This window comes from Monodelphis domestica, chromosome 1, assembly GCF_027887165.1.
Source record: "Monodelphis domestica isolate mMonDom1 chromosome 1, mMonDom1.pri, whole genome shotgun sequence".
Taxonomy (NCBI): Eukaryota; Metazoa; Chordata; class Mammalia; order Didelphimorphia; family Didelphidae; genus Monodelphis; species Monodelphis domestica.
In genome coordinates, this window is record NC_077227.1 from 256,377,210 (window position 1) to 256,392,778 (window position 15,569).

Genomic DNA, 15,569 nt, shown 5'->3' on the forward strand with positions numbered 1-15,569 from the left:
AATCTTTGTATTCTACCTCTTCTTGACTGACACAGTGTGTCACTGATTATAAGTTATATTGTTGATTAAAAAAACATTTTTATTATTGTTTTTCCTGCATGTTCAATATAGCATTTGAGTTTTATTTTTTCTTTTCTTTTTGTATTTGAAGCACATGTCACCAGTATTGAAAATATTTCCTTTAACTTTTTTGATTTTGCAGTAATGTAAGTTTTGTAAAATGTTAATTTTAGCATTGTGACTTAAATCTAAATTAATTTGGTCACCAGGTAAAATCCCAAATAATAAAATACCCAAGTCAGCTGAAAATTATGGTGATTTTAATTAATATAGAGAGAAGGAATTAAGGAGAAGAGAGAGAGAGAGAGAGAGAGAGAGAGAGAGAGAGAGAGAGAGAGAGAGAGAGAGAGAGAGAGAGAGAGAGGGGAAAGAGTTAATTTAAACTATTCTGGCTTAGGCTGAGCCAGGCAGGAGTTAAAGGCCTTGATCAAAGTGGCCTCCCTGAGCCCAAGGGAAAGCAAATCAGTCTTACCCAAGTCACCACAAGACTGTCTCAAGGAAGCTGTCTGAGGGATCTCCTCCAGGCTGAGTTCCTCACTTGAATTCAACCATATGTCCGAATGTCTGAATCTCAAGTTTTCATCCTCTTTTATAGACCTTCCACTCTTGTGTCTCCTCCTCTAAATTTTCATGTCTACCAATCACAGCAGATGCTATTCTCCAGGACTGCCCATTCTTTAGTTCTCACCTTCTTTGATTAGATTTTTGAGTTACTTAACACTTCTTTGTTAAGTTCACCTTTTTGTTAGTTATTTGACCTTTTTGTGTTTAATTTAACCTTTATAGGTACTTAACATCTTTTTGTATTAAGGTCTAAAAATAGACTTAGCTTAACAGTCTAGATTCACTATAAGGTGAGAACTAAGTACCTTCCTTGTTCAATCAGGAGTTTACAACTTTATCTTCCCCTAAAGTACGTCTAAGTAGGGTGGAATATGTAAAGTACTTCAAGACATTCCTGATTCTGTTAAAGAGAATGTCTTCATCGTTACAACCAGGAGACAGCTAAATCAAATCTTCTAAAGTACAGTCTGAGTAGGGTGGAGTAGTTTTAAAATTCACAGTTTAAAATACATTTGCCCTAATGTAAATGCATACCCCAAAAGCTTTAGACTATAGAAATAATACCATTCATTGTTTAAAATTATGGGACTTTGCTTATGATTCTGTCTGATTCTAGGAGAAGGGAATACAAAAAAAAGAGTCAATGTACACTGCCAAAAAAGCACAAAACTAACCTGCATAGTGCTGAAAGAGCACACAGGTCAGAGAGACCAACCAATCCCAATGGGGTGGATGAAATTTTGAGCCAAGACAAGAGGACTTGAACTTGTTTGAGGTTGTTTTGACATATATCAGAGGCAGGTCTCCCCTGAGCCCCACATTCTATCAAGCACCTTACTTTGGCTGCCTTTGTGGCTCTCATAAACTAGACCCTTTTCTGTCTTTATAATAGTGTGGCAAACTTTCTGTAGTCCTGGCTACTGATTGGGTAAGTGCATAATTGACAATACAGGCTTATGTGACATAAATCACTTTAATTGGGCCTTGATTCAAGGACCTGTTATATAGCTTTATTTTTCCTTTAGTTAGATTTTTTAGTCATAAGACTTTGATATTTCATATTTCATTCACAAGTTATTTTTTCTCTTTTATTAGGATTTTTTAATGTTTTTTATTCCTTTTGTCAATTGATTCATATACCTCATGGCTCAGCCATGCATCCCTGACTGATCCCTGTGTTTGTTATTATTCTCCTCAGGGGAGAGGACTGTGTAATTGTTGTGAACTTTGATTTGAATTTGAGCCCAATTTAGAACAAGAGACTACCTCTCAGAATCCAGAAGGCAAACTTTTTTGGAGAAGGCACCACAAAGATGCCTACAGAGATCACATGCTGCACCAAAAGATCCAGAGTGAACTTTGGGATTCAGTGAATTTGAACTTTGGGGAGTTGAATGCATTTGTTTTGAATGTATACTCTTATGCCAAAGGGGACTGCCCCCTAATTGGCTTTTTGTCAATGAGTCTTGCAATCATTGGTTTTGTTCTCTTGTCCTTTTATCCACAATTTATTACAATTTATAAATTAGTTTATTTCCATGATCCTTTTGGGGAGCCTGGTCTCCCAAAGGATCATAGGGGAGAAGTATTAATTAGAAAATCAAGGACTATGCTCCCCAAAATTCCTTTAGTATCTCCCAGCATCCCTTTCCCTGCATCCTCACTTTTGTGTTATATTATTATTTATAAGTTATTGTGACTCCTCCCTCTAGCTCTCTTCTTTTGTGATCATGGCTGAATTTACCCTAACTTTTTTATTTTAGTTATTTTAATAAATCTTATTAAATATAATATTTGGAGTTATTATATATTAATTTTAATTCTCACATAAGTCTTCATTTTGGTTCTGCCTTCCTGATCCAACCATTCTAGAGGGCAATTTGGAACTACACCCAAAACTATACTCTTTGGTCCCATAATACTACTAATGTGTCTGTATGATACAGAAATATAGAGGAAGGGCCTACTTGTACAAAAATATTTATAGCAGCTCTCTTTGTAGTGGCAAGAAATTGGAAAATGGGGGTTGTCCATTAATTGGGGAATACCTGATCAAATTGTGGCATATGATGGAAATGAAATACAATTGTGGTGTAAGAAATGAACAGGATGATTTCAGAAAAAGTTGGAAAGACCTTCATGAAATAATGCAGATGAAATAAACAAAATCAGTAGAGAATATTATACACAGTAACAGCAATATTATAGAATAATCAACTATGAAAAACTTAGCTACTGTCAGCAATACAATGATCCAGGTCAATTCTGAGGGACTTATGATCAAGAATGTTATCCATCTCCAGAGAAAGACCTGTTGGAGTCGAAATATAGAAGAAAACATATAATTTTTCACTTTATTTGGGCTTTTGTTTTATATTATTAATCATTTACAAAAATGAACAATATGGAAGCGTTTTGTGTGATAATACATATATAACCCAGATCTAATTGCTTGTCAGCTCTGGGAGAGGGGAAGGAAAGGAGAGAGGAAGGGAGATAAAGCAAATTTTGTAATGATTTTGTCCCTCTGTATACATTAAGATTTACCTTCCTGTACAAAGCCTTTGCCTTGTTTCTTCTTTTATGGCACTTCTTTTAAAGTAGTTATTCTAGAAGACTCAAACCTGGTTTTATCCTTTATCTCATTCATCTAAAAGTTTAATTGTGTTTATCTCATATTTCCCTTCCCTCATCTTTTTCTTTGAAGTAGCCCAATTCTCTGAAATATTAATTGATAGAGGTAATACTATATGTACTTCTGTATCAATAGTAAACCTTGTGATCCAAGTCCCTCCATTTGTCAGATGTTCATTTTGGGTCTAGTACATCAACCTTCTGGACTCATGTACCCACTCTTTGTACCTATCTTTTTAACCCAGTCCCTTTGAGGACTTATCTATGTTGGTATGGGTGCTGGAGGGAGCTGCTCCCTCTTCCCTCTCCATGTGTACCTGAGGACATTTCTCACATAATCTGCCCCCCTCTAACCAGGAGCCCAATGGGAATGCTTTCTCCTCCCCTGACTGGAGTAAAGTGGGGGGGGGCTCATATTGTGAATGTTAAAAACTGTAAATGCCAAAACTGTAAGAATAAATTTAGTGTTTTGACTTAAAATCTAAAATAAGTGGTCACCATGGGAAAATTCCCAAATATGAAATACCCAAGTCAGCTGGGATTTATGTAGGTTTTAATTAATAAAGAATGAAGGAATTAAGGGATGGAGAGAGAGAGAGAGAGAGAGAGAGAGAGAGAGAGAGAGAGAGAGAGAGAGAGAATTAATTGCTCTGGCTCAGGCTGAGCCAAGCAGTAGAAAGTGCCTAGGCCAAAATAGCCTAGGTCTGGGCTTAAGGGAAAGCAAGTCAGCCTTATCACTCACCACAAGATCGTCTCCAAGAAGATCCAGTCTGAGAGGTAATCCTACAGGCTGAGTTCCAGTTCTCCACTGAACTCAAAACTCCTGAACTGAGTTCAGAATCCCACTCAATTCAACTGACCTCCTTTTAAAGAGAATTTTCTCTTATTTTCTCTTTTCACTCCCCTAAATTTTCACATCTACCAATCACAGTAGACACTTTTTCCAGGACTGCCCATTCTTAGTTTTCACCTTCTTTGGTTTTCACCTTCTCTGGTTAAATTAAATCTTCTGAGTATTTCACACCTCTTTGTTAAGCTTGCCTTTTGTAAGTTACTTGACCTTTTAGGTACTAATTTAACCTTTATAGGTACTTAGCACCTTTTTGTATTAGATCTAAAAATAGACCACCTAGCTTAAGATTCTAGCTTTACTATAAGGTATGAGTTGGGGACTTTTCATTGTTCAATCAGGAGTTTACAACTTTATCTTCCCCTAAGGCACTGTCTGAGTAGGGTGGAGTAATTTTAAAAGTTCCCAATACATTCCTGATCAAGTATCTCCATTGTTACAATAGGGGAATAGCTTAACCAAATCTTCTAAAGTAGAATCTGAGTAAATTTTAAGATTCACAATATGCAGCAATTTGGGCATTTGATCTCTAAAAGGTTCACCATCACTGACTACTCCTCCTTAAGGTAGAACATGGTGTTGCAAAACATTGCCTCTTTCTGCAGTTAAAATAAGAGGCCTCTGAAGTAGCCTCTTACCTTTGAAAAATCCATCCAAAGGACCTATCTTATAGCTCATCTCTGAAGAAACATATCATGACACTTTTTGAACTTGCTCTCTCCACAGGCTGTTTTCTCCCTTAACTTTGTTCTATCCTCCAGTGCTTTGGATCTACTCTCCAAATGTTGCACTCCTTCAGGTAGGTTGAGACTAAAAGAGCCATAGCAAGAATTTATCTCTAGATTTTCTTTTCTCCAAATTTTCTCCACCATATTCCCTTCTATAAATGACTTTCCTCTGTGTATGCCCTTTCACTATCTTGTTAATGTACTAGTGGGGGAACTTGAATTCTAATTCAAGGACTTATAAAACTCTTTCTTTGCTTCTTGAACTCCCTTTGAAATATCTCCATAGCTCAAAAAAGAAGATAATTTTTAAAAATCCAAAACAATATTTAGATCCAGAGGTATATAAGAAATGATTAATTGAAATTTTTCTTGTTATAAATACTTGTTGATTTTGCTTATGCTTCTTTTTTGATGAGTTTGCTTGTCAAATACTTTGTTCACCACTAGTTTCTTTTGAAGACTAATTCCTTCCCTTTGTTTAAAATTCATCCCCCCTCCCCATTGATGATTAAACTAAACCTTGCAGCATATAGTATTTTGTAGTGCAAATTGATCTTTGTTTTTAAGAATATCATAGTCTAAATTTTCTTTTGATTCTTCACATGTTGTGTGGTTTAGATTCTGAGGCTGGTATGTGAAAGGAGTCCTCTTAGCTGCCTGCAGTATTTATATGGCTTGATATTGAATTATAGTGTTTCTTGGTGAGTCAAACTTGAGATTCGCTTTTATTGGGATTGTTGTGGAATCTATCTGTACTTTGTCTTTATGTCTGATACTTCTTGGCAAAGTTCTTATTTCAATTTCATTATTTTTTTTTCTTTTTGGAAGACCTATGATTTCGTTATCTCTACATTTTAACTTTAACAAGGTTGGTTGCTTTGTTTAATAGAGGGTTCATTTGTTTTAATCTTTGTTGTCTTTTGATTTTTTTCTGCCAATTTTTCTTCCATCCCTTAATTTTTGAGTTCTTAATGTGCTTCTCTTCTTCTTAAAATCTGTTTTGGAGAGATTCTCTATCATTAATTTTAAATCCTCTACTCCTTTGATTTTTAGATTGCTTTTTTTTGAGAGCTGTAGTTACTGTCCTAATTGCTATCCCCAATTTTTCCTTGAATTCTTTTAATACTCTTTTAAATCATTCTGGATATCTTTTTGACTTTTGTTCTACTATAACTTCTGAAGAGACTAATTTTGATTTTTAGAATCATTTCTTTTTACTTGGGCATTTTTGCTCCAAAGTATTTGTTCATTTTATTGGATATTTTTATCTCCTTTATTGATTTTTTCTTTTTCTGTTTGCTAATCTATTGTTTTATTTGTAATGCCTTTACTGTAGTTATTTCTATCCATTCTTTTCTATCTACTTCTATATAATCTTTACTTCAGTTCTTAGATATTTTCCCAGCTTTCTCCGAAATTATCCATTTCATCCTTTCCTATGGCATATGAATATTCCATTAAATTCATGCACCATAATTTGCTTAGGCCCTTCTCTCAAGGGATTATGGATTTACTTCCAATGTTACACTCTTCCTAGAGGCTTCCCTTGTCACTCAGCTTCAGTTCCTCTCCTCCATGTAAGCTCTACTTGAGGTCCTTTATCTTTGCTGTTGGGTTCAGGGCATACTTCTATGCTGGATTCCTGCCCAGGTTTCAGAGATTGCTGAGCCTAGATTTTGCCTAGGGCCACTGGTGCCATGTTAGAACCCACAAAATAGCTCAGTTTGGACTCTGCTTGGTCATTCTTGAGCAGGGTTGTTTATGTTTGACTCAGAGAATTCAGAGTTAGAACTACCTAAGAATGCCTCAAAGTTGTTCTCCCAGTCATTGGCATGGGAGAGAATCAGGCTGAGTTCAGGAGCTGTTTTGTTCAGGCAAGATATGTCATATTGGACTAGCATAGAACATCCTGAAGTTGCTCTCTCCGGCTTCTGCAATCATGGTCTGAGTAAAAACTTTAGTTAGGCTGGGGTTGGGTGCTGCTAATTGCAGAGTTCAGACATGGAGTTCTGTGATGATAATCAATAATAACTGAGGAAATGTGGGCTATAAAATTTATTAGCAAAACTGGAATAATAAATGGAATCCTCAGCCTAGTCTAAAGTTCTTGAATACAGAATGACACAAATTTTTATGTTAAAAACAATTAAGACAAATTAATTAAAACAAAACAATTAAATCAGGATACAAAATCAGGTAATCTTATGTCTAATTGGAGGAAAGATTAGAAAATTCCCAACCTTGGAGGGGTAGAACAAACATGCAATTTCTTGAAATCAGAAAAAGAGGTGTTCTTACTCCTCCTAATTGTCTGTATTCAATCAATAACTAATCGATCAGTATGGGGCCAGTTTTCAAATAAGAAATATTGCTTACTTGAGATGTATAGTTATAAGAAAACTCCTTGCATCAATCTTCAGATCTGACTAGGTTTTTGATCAGCATAACCTAGGTCCTTAGTTAAGGGTTTCTTTCTTTCTTTTTAAATCCTTACCTTCCATCTTGGAATCAATACTGTGTATTGGTTCCAAGGCAGAAGAGTGGTAAAGGTTAGGCAATGGGGGTTAAGTGACTTGCCCAGGGTCACAAAGCTAGGAAGTGTCTGAGACCAGATTTGAACCTAGGACCTCCTGTCTGTAGGCCTGCGGCTCTCAATCCACTGAGCTACCCAGCTGCCCCCTCTTGTTAAGGGTTTCTAAGGAGCAGTAAGAGGGAGTTCAGTTTCCATAACCAGAAGGGGGTAGGCTCAAATTATGTAAAACTTTCTCACAGTTCACACAATGAAACAGTTTTTTAACAAGACAAAAATCAGACTAGACCCATAACTGATTAGAAAAGGAACTGGGCTAGAACCAGAAATGAGTCAAGATGGAATCAGTAGGGCTCATTCAATTTCCACAATTCCCTCAGTTTTGGATCCTTCCTTAAGCCCCCAGAGGACCACTTGCACTTCTCTTTCTCTTCTTTTCTTTCATAATGTACCTTGTCTATCCTAGGACCTCTAAAATACTCTGGGATCCCTCTGTGTATTCCTGGGTTGAGATGGGAGACCTGCCTTTCTAGATGAGTCACTCTTGGGGAAGTCTCCAAAAGACCATACTAGATATGGCCACAGTCACATGGGGCTTGGGGGCCTCTGACTGGGGGTTGTGAAGAGAAGAGTGCAAGGCACAAAAAGGATCAGTGACAAAACCTTCTGTTATTTTTCCCCCTGTAATTATCATTTAGTTTTGAGGTAGTGAGGGAATGAAGGCTTAGAGGCAGCTTCTCTTTCAGAAATCTCTTTGGCTATCTTTTATATATATCCCTCTTTTTCCTAGGTAACTTCATCTTATTCTCTTATAAACTTCTGGCACTAATCAAAATCTGATTCTTTGCAGATTAGACTATATACCCTTGATGGCCATCTCTAATATTGAGCACTCCTCTCCCACCCTCTATATGTGAGACCAGGAAAAGGAGATGGCAAATTTCTCATTCTTCACTGCTTTTACTGCTGCTAGAAAAACTTTTATACCTGCTCTATCAACTCACTATTCAATTATCTATAGTAGCTTTCCAAATCTTTCCATCCCTCTTCAAATCTCCCATGGCTCTCCCTTTCCCTGCTCTCAGCTGAAAACCTTATCTCCTATTTTATAGGAAAAATATGAGACATTCTCTGTGAGCTCTCTCTTTTCCTTTCTACTTCATCTTTTATCATTCAGATGTCTTCTGCCACTATCTCTTCTTTTACTCCTGTCTCACATGATGAAGTGACCTCATTCCTTACCAAGGCTAACTCCTCTACTTGCTCAAGATATCCCATTCCATCCCATCTTCAATAGATTGCCTCCTCTGTCATTCCCCTTCTATCACTTATTTTCAGTCTTTGTCTACTGGCTCATTCCTGTTTAACACACACACACACACACACACACACAAAGCAAAACATGCTCATGTCTTCCCATTAGGAAAATAACCCTCCATCCTTCCATTCCTGATTACAATGTTGTATCTCTCTTGTGCCCTTTGTGACTAAACTCCTTGAAAGACCATCTACAATAAGTACCTCCACTCTCTCTCCACTCTCTCGACTCCTTACAATCTAATTTCCATCCATATCATTCCACTGAACCTACTCTTTCTGAAGTTACCAATGATCCCTTCTTTGCCAAATCCAGTAACTTTTTCTGAATCCTCATTCTCCTCTATCTCTTTGCAGCCTTTGACACTGATCACTTATCTTCTCTTTGATATTGTCTTCTAAATTTTGGGGACCCCACTCTTCTCACTCTCCTACGTATCAGACTGCTCCTTCTCAATATTCTTTGCTAAATCCTTAAAGAGATCATGCTCTCTAACCACAGGTGTTCCACAAACCTGGGCCCTCTTTTCTTCTGCCTCTATAAGAAGGTACTTGGTGGATCTCAGATCCCATGAATTTAATTGACTATTTTCAAATTTCTCTATCTGGTCCTAATCTCTGCCGATCAATTTCAAATCTTCAATTGCCTTTCAGACATCTCAAACTGAATGTCCAGTAGACATCTTAAACTCAACACTTTCAAAACTGAACTTATTATTTTTCCTTCTAAATCATCCCTGATTCCTAACCTCTCTGTTACTGCAGAGGACATCATCCTCCCAGATAGTCAGGCTCACGATTTAGGAGCCTTCCTGAATTACTTACTCTTCTCCCCTGCCTCGAGCTCAGGTCCTGCCTTGCTCATGACTTCAGGGGTTCCCAGCCAGGTGGGGTGGTGAAGGCGGAAATGAGTTGCTAGGGCCCAGCAATTTTATTTTTAACAATATCTCTTAAATGTTCTGCTCCCTTCCTCCCTGCCCCCCTTCTCTCTTCTGACACTGTTATCACCATGGAGCAAGCCTTCATTACCTCACACTTGGATTTTTTTTTTAAAACCCTTACCTTCCTTTTAAATATCAATATTGTGTATTCATTCCAAGGCAGAAGAGTGGTAAGGGTTAGGCAATGTGGGCCAAGGCTTAGCCAGGGTCACAGAGTTAGAAAGTGTCTGAGGCCACTCACACTTGGACTATTACAATAATGTGCTGGTGGGTCTGCCTGCCTTGAGTCTTTCCTGCCTCCAATCCATTCTCCATTCAGCAACTAAAGTGTTTTTCCCAAGGCAGAAGTCTGATAATATTACTTTTCCCCCTCCCCCCCACACCTTCCTCCCTTCAATAAACTCCCTATCACCCCCAGCATCAAATATAAAAATTTCTGTTTTGGCATTCCCAAATCTTTCATAACCTAGCCCCATCTAACTGTTCCAATCTTCTTACAAAATACTTCATAACACATACTCTTTGACTCAGTGACACTGGTCTTCTGACTGCCCCAAGAACAAGATACTTCATCTCTTGCTTGGCTCTGGGCATTTTTTTCTGACTGTCCCCTAGGCCTAGAATGCTCTCTCTTCAACTTTGTCCACTGATTTCCCTGACTTCCTTTAGTTCCAACTAAAATTTCTTCTCTTTTTTTTTTTTAAACTCTTACTTTCCATCTTGGAATTATTACTGTGTATTGGTTCCAAAGCAGAAGCGTGGCAAGAGCTGGGCAATGGGGGTTAAGTGACTTGCCCAGGGTCACACAGACACATGGTGTCTGAGGCCAAATTTGAACCCAGAACCTCTTGTCTCTGGGCTTGGCTCTCAATCCACTGAGCCACAGTTGCTCTTCTCATCATTTATAGGAAGTCTTTCATAACCTCTCTTAAGTCTTTTCTTCCTTTAATTTTTCCTATTTATCCTATATGTAGCTTGTTTAGATGTATTTGTTTGCTTGATGTTTCTCTCATTAATGTAGGCATCTTGGGGCAGATTGACTTTTACTGCTTTAGGCATCCCTAGCACTTATCATAGTACCTGGCAGTTAAAGGGTCACTGGTTGATTTTCACTTCCAGATAGATCCTTCCTTTGCAACCATTGCTTAGCAATTTCTCTATTGAGGTTCATTCCATCCATCTACATCAGCTGGTCTAGATTCTTCTTACAGTTATTTGCTGGCCTCCAGGTATTCTTCCTTTCTCAGGAATTCAGTAATTGGGTTAATGTTTTCTTTCAATCCCAAACCCTTTCCTCAATCTTATGGACTTCAATATAAATAATGGCAGTCCTTTGAACTTCTTGGCCTTCTACCCAACCTTCTTATCTCCCATATTTCTTCACTCCATGGCAGCCATCTGTGGCAATGGTATTAACTTTACTATTAGTATTTATATATTTATAATGTAAATATTGATATTTAAATCATCACTCACAACTGTTCTCTTTTATGATCTTGAATACTAAAATTCCTTTCTCTATATATAACTTCCTAGATGTTGCTCCTTTTGCATCATCCTATCTAAACCTATTCCTTTTCCCCTTGAAATACATCTACTTTATCTTGAAGAGCAAATTATAGCCCAAAATATATATAATCAGAAACTATGGCTAACAAGTCATTCATTTGGACTACAATTCTACTACAAAACAGTGGAGCAAAGGGCTTTAAAAGAATGCATGCCTTTTGATTCAGCAAAACCACCAGTAGGTATGTACCCCAAAGAGATAAAAAAAAAAAAGTTTGTACAAAAATATTTATAGCTGGGCTTTTTGTGGTGGCAAGTTGGAAAATGAGGGGTTGTCCCTTGATTGGGGAATAGCTGAACAAATTGTGGTACATGAGAGTTTTGGAATACTATTGTGCTATAAAGAATGATGAACTGCTTGATTTCTATAAAAACTGGGAAGACATGAATGAAATGACATGGAGTAAAAAGAGCAGAACCAGATACACAGTAACTGAAACATTATAGGGTGATAAAGTGTAATAGACTTTGTTACTAATAGCAATGCAATGATCCAGGATAATCCTGAGGAATTTATGAGAAAGAACGCTATCCACATCCAGAGAAAAAACTGTGGGAGTAGAAATGAAGACGAAAAATGTGATTTATCACTTGTTTATATGGGTATATGATTTGGGGTTTGAGGTTTAAATGACCACTCTATTATAAAAAAGAATAATATGGAAATAGGTATTGAGTGATAATACATCTATAACTCAGTGGAATTGCTTGTAAGCTCCAGGAGGGGGCAGGAAAGAGGGGAGGGAGAGAATATGAATCATGTAACCACGGAAAAATACTTAAAAACCAAACCAAACCAAACCATGGAGCAATAGGTGAATGTGACATTCACAGTAAAGAGCAATGTGATGGTTGAAGAACACTAAATGAAAAAATGAAATTAAAATTTAAAAAAAGAACACTAAATGACTATATATGAGGTCCTACAATATTTGTTCTCAAGGAGATCATATAATTTTGGGAGATTACATATATCATATACACACACATTACATCCATATATGCATTCAGTATGTATTATCTCCCTAAATCATGTGAGCTCCTTGAGATCAAGTACTGTAATGATTTCCTATTTTATACCTTCAATGCCCATAGTAAGCATTTAGTAAAATGCTTTTTAAACCCTTCATTCTGTTCTTTCTAGTTCAAAGATTATTATTCTTGGCAGAGTCAATAGAAGCAAAATAAGAGTTGAGGGGAATTGTCTTATCAGTAGGCCATTTTCCTTATTCCATTTACTCAAGCAGAGGTTCTTTCCCATCTAATTTCCTCTTCCCTTAATCTGGCTAAAAATGAAAAACAAACAAAAAAAACAAACCCAAATGAATTTATACAAAGTTGTCTTTTGCATTTGTTAGCCTTGACTCAGTTTTGGCTTTATTGCTCCCACCCTTGCTCTCAGTATTGTCATGCTTTTCTCTATTTATTTTATCTGCTCATGCTTCCATTTTCTGGACATATCTTTTTAAAAATCTGAGAGTGCACCCACATGAATGTCCCTAAATGACTTTTCTTTCTCACTGGAACTGTTTCTTTTGTTTTTGAGATAGCACTCTCAGTTTCCCATTCTTCCTGGACTCAACTTTCCTAACGGATTTTTTGACCATGGGATCCTATTTTTTTAATCCCTTGAACTCTATGCAATCAACATCTAGTATTCCTGTTAGGCCTTATCAAACTTAAACTCTCTTTTATCACATAATCACATTCCTCCTGAGTTGTCCCTTCTCCCATGTCTTCAAACTCTTCCTTACTATTAATTTGTTCTCATCTTCCAAATATATTTAGGTAACATAAAGCCCATCTGTGATTCTGTGATTCATTTGGCTATGGTCTAATTTCTGACTTTTCCCTTTGGAGGTAGGAACTTTAGTCAACATTTCTACTTTTCCTAGAGTTTAACATATGGATCTATACATAGTTTAATTAAGTACATACTTAATTTGGGGGGAATGAAAAACTAAACAGTTGTTGAAATGGGAAGGAGCAAAATGATTGGGTTCTTCTTTAATGTGAATTAACGATGCATTCTCATTCTTGAGTCAAATCATTTCACTGATTAACTTCCCCAAGGGATTTGGAAAAGACAGGACCTTACAAGTTGATAAAGAGCTTTCTGTGTCATCCATGCCTCCTTACCCACATCTAATCATCTTTCTTTGCAAAGATGGTAGATTATGAGTGTGAAACAGCTCTTGTGGTGTTTGAATTTGTGGATGTGTAGTTTTGCTAAATTCCTTTTTTTTTTTAACTTACTTGAGTGGAGAAGTAATTATTGGGAAATGAAGGCAATGTAAGAAAAGGTATCAATAAAAACTTTCAAAAAGGTCTCAAAGAAAATTAAGTTATGACTTTTTCTCCCCCAGAATACTGAAATTAACTTGTATAATTATCAAGAGAGTGCTTCCTCACATTTCTAATACAAATCAGAAACTACTACTTAGAAGATTGAAGTACATGTCCTAAGATATCTGGCAGGACATTCTTAAATGTAAACCTTAAAATTTCCCAGACCCTACTGTAAACCTCAAAATTCCTTAGACTTATAAATGTTGGAAATTTCACCATTGGGATATTTCATACTTGGAAAATTTCTTACTGATAGTCTATTGGAATGGGAACCCCATTGGCATGGGAGGTTCCTTCTCTTCCCTTCTTCAGATTACTTTAGGACAGAAACCTTTTGCTGAACAATGGAAAGGACTTTGACCTATGCTTAAGCATAGAACAGGAATTTCTTTGAGTCTTGATTGATTTTAGAATTGATACAATGGAGATACTTGGAATAAATCTCCACCCTATTCAGTCCTAATAGGATTGAGTAAGGGCTGCAGCCTAGATCAAAATTTAATTATTCCAATCTCTACCCTACTCAAGTTAACAGGATTTAGAAAGGGCTGTAGCAAAGGAGTAAAGATTTAATCATTTGAAAATATGACCTTCAACAGACATGTGCAAAAGCCAGAAACCTCTGGGCGGTCCTGGGTTAAGCTAGAGCCTCCATTGACAGGGAAATTGATGAACAGTGATTGGTAGATGTGAGGACTGAAGGGAGGCAACTTGGAGGATTTCCTTAAAGATAGGGGGTCTGAAGACTGAGAGGGGTTGTGGTTGTGGAGGTTTTGGTCGGTGTGGTTCCTGGGCTCTGAGAAGGCTTGCTCTGAAGGAAGCTGAAGGTGGGGGCCTCTGAGACTGTTTCTCCATTTTGGACACGTGAGTAATAGGGACTGATCTCTTTTCTTTGCCCCAGCTATCTAAGGGCTTGGGCCTTTTGGCCCAGCCTAAACAGAAGGGGTATTTAAGCCCTATTCCCTTCTCTCCCTTTTTCTCTCTCTCTATCTCTAATTCCTTTCTTACTCCTATTGTAATTAAACTCCAAAAATGGCTGACGGCTGACTTGAGTTTTTCATTTAGGAATTACATAGCTGATTCCTTGGCGACCTTAAATTAATATATATCAGTCTTTTAAAGTGATTCCCTTGTAACACTACTTTATAAGATTGGATTAAGACCATTCCCCATTTGGGCAGTGAACTCTACTTAAAGCAGAAATGTGAGAATTCTACTTTACCTACTTGGGTCTGCCCTAGGGGAAGATAAAGTTGTAAACTCTTTTCCGAACAATGAAAAGTACGTAAACCCATACTTTTCTTAAGCTAAGTACCTATAAAGGTCAAGCAACTTGTGAATTTACAAGGAACAAAGAACTGGAAAACTTACTCAGAGCTTTCCTGGTGTGAATTACTCAAAAATCCACACCTTCTTAGGTGTGGACTAAGAATGGGCGGTCCTTTAGAAACATCTACAGTGATTGGTAGATGTAAGGACTTAGGGGAGGTGACAGAGATTTTGCCCTTAAAAATAAGAGCTCAGAGAAGAGCTGGGAAAGTCATTCTGAAACATTCATATTGGAGAGACTCATTCTGAGGAGACTGATTCTGAAACATTCAGATGGAGGAGGGAGCTGGTGAAAGCAGCTGAGATGCTGCTGGCCTGGTGTCATTAGAAATCCTTACTTAGACAGATCTTATGGTGAGTTATAAAAAACTGACTGATTTCTCTTTTAAGACTCAGGTCTAGGCCATATTGGCTTTGAGGCCCTTCATACTTAATCCTTTCTTACTCTCTCTCTCTCTCTCTCTCTCTCTCTTTGATTACTCATTGTATTGTTAATTAAAATCTCTATAAAACCCAATTGAATTGGGTATTTGAATAATTGGGAATATTTCCCTGGCGACCACCTTATATTTGATTTTAAAACCCAAGACACTGTAGTGAAACATATTTCTGCGGTCAAATTTACTCATCCTCTCTTATATCTATTACAATTTATATCTTTCATTATTTTAATCACTACAGTTTAAGACCTCACTACA